Source organism: Arachis hypogaea, chromosome 18, assembly GCF_003086295.3.
Source record: "Arachis hypogaea cultivar Tifrunner chromosome 18, arahy.Tifrunner.gnm2.J5K5, whole genome shotgun sequence".
NCBI classification, from domain to species: domain Eukaryota; kingdom Viridiplantae; phylum Streptophyta; class Magnoliopsida; order Fabales; family Fabaceae; genus Arachis; species Arachis hypogaea.
The window spans coordinates 52,302,098-52,304,089 of record NC_092053.1 but is presented as its reverse complement, the minus strand read 5'-3'; positions in this window follow the sequence as shown (position 1 = coordinate 52,304,089).

The window sequence follows — 1,992 nt, the reverse complement described above, 5'->3', positions numbered from 1 at the left end:
ACATTTTTTATTTTAGAAAGGTGATGGATTCATAGGACATTCATAGCTTTAAGGCATAGACACTAGACACTAATGATCATGTAGTAAAGACACAAACATAAATAAAACATAAGGCTCAAAAACTGAAAAATAGAAAAATAAGAACAAGGAGATTAAGGAACGGGTCCACCTTAGTGAGGGTGGTGTCTTCTTCCTCTTGAAGAACCAATGGTGCTCTTGAGCTCCTCTATGTCTCTTCCTTGCCTTTGTTGCTTCTCCTTCATAGCTCTTTGATCTTCTCTAATTTTATGGAGAATGATGAAGTGCTCTTGGTGCTCCACCCTTAGTTGTCCCATGTTGGAACTTAATTTGCTTCCAATAGTTTTGTGGAAGAAAGTGCATCCCTTGAGGCATCTCAGGGACTTCATGATGAGGAATTTTCTCATGCTCTTGTTGAGGTCCATGAGTGGACTCTCTTGTTTGCTCCATCCTTTTCTTAGTGATGGGCTTGTCCTCTTCAATGAGGATGTCTCCCTCTATGACAATCCCATCCAAATTGCAGAGGTGACAAATAAGGTGAGGAAAAGCTAACCTTGCCAAAGTGGAGGACTTGTCAGCCACCTTGTAGAGTTCTTGAGGTATAATCTCATGAACTTCCACTTCCTCCCCAATCATGATACTATGGATCATGATAGCCCGATCCATAGTTACCTTGGATCGGTTGCTAGTAGGAATGATAGAGCGTTGGATGAACTCCAACCATCCTCTAGCCACAGGCTTAAGGTCCGGTCTTCTCAGTTGAACCGGCGTGCCTCTTGAGTCTCTTTTCCATTGAGCTCCTTTCACACATATGTCCATGAGGACTTGGTCCAACCTTTGATCAAGGTTGACCATTCTAGTGTAGGGGCATGCGTTTTCTTGCATCATTGGTAAGTTGAACGCCAACCTTACATTTTCCGGACTGAAATCTAAGTATTTCCCCCGAACCATTGTAAGCCAATTCTTTGGGTTTGGGTTCATACTTTGATCATGGTTCCTAGTGATCCATGCGTTTGCATAGAACTCTTGAACCATTAAGATTCTGACTTGTTGAATAGGATTGGAGAGTACTTCCCATCCTCTTCTTTTAATCTCTTGTCAGATCTCCAGATTTTTGCCCTTTTTGAGCTTAAAAGGGACCTCAGGAATCACCTTTTTTTTTGCCACAACTTCATAGAAGTGGTCTTGATGGACCTTTGAGATGAATCTTTCCATCTCCCATGGCTCAGAGGTGGAAGCAATTACCTTCCCTTTCCTCTTTCTTGAGGTTTCTCTGGCCTTAGGTGCCATTAATGGTTATGAAAAAACAAAAAGCAATGCTTTTACCACACCAAAATTAAAAGGTTTGCTCGTCCTCGAGCAAAAAAAGAAAGAAAGTAGGAGAAGAAGAAGAAAATAGAGGAGATAGACGGAGATATGTGGTTCGGCCAAGGGGTGGAAGTAGTGGTTGTAATGTGTGAAAATGAAGGAGTGGTGAGGGGTTTATATAGGGGTGGGGGGAGGGTTAGGTTTCGTGTATTAGGGTTGGATTTTGGGAGGGAAAGGATTTTGAATTTGGAGGTAGGTGGGGTTTTTGGGGAAGAGTGGATGGATGTGAGTGGTGAAGACCCTACAAAAAAAAGGGCTGTGGCCACGCTTTTTTCTTGCCACGCTTCAAAAGTGTGGCCAAAAGTGGTCTATGGCCACACTTTTATGAGGGTGGTGATAGATTAGAGATTTCGCCACTTTTTTTTGCCACGCTTCAAAAGCGTGGCGAAAAAGATCAACGGCCACGCTTTTGTAAGGGTGGCAATTGATTAGAGAAACGGCTAGATTTTTTCAACAAGGACATTTTGAAAGCGTGGCGACAGGGTTTCATTACGGCCACGCTTACAAAACGTGGCTATATCCTGGTACTCTTTTGGCACGCTTTAAAAGCATGGCCAAAAGGTTCTTTTCTACCACGCTTGAAAAGTGTGGCCGTAGAGAGCAACA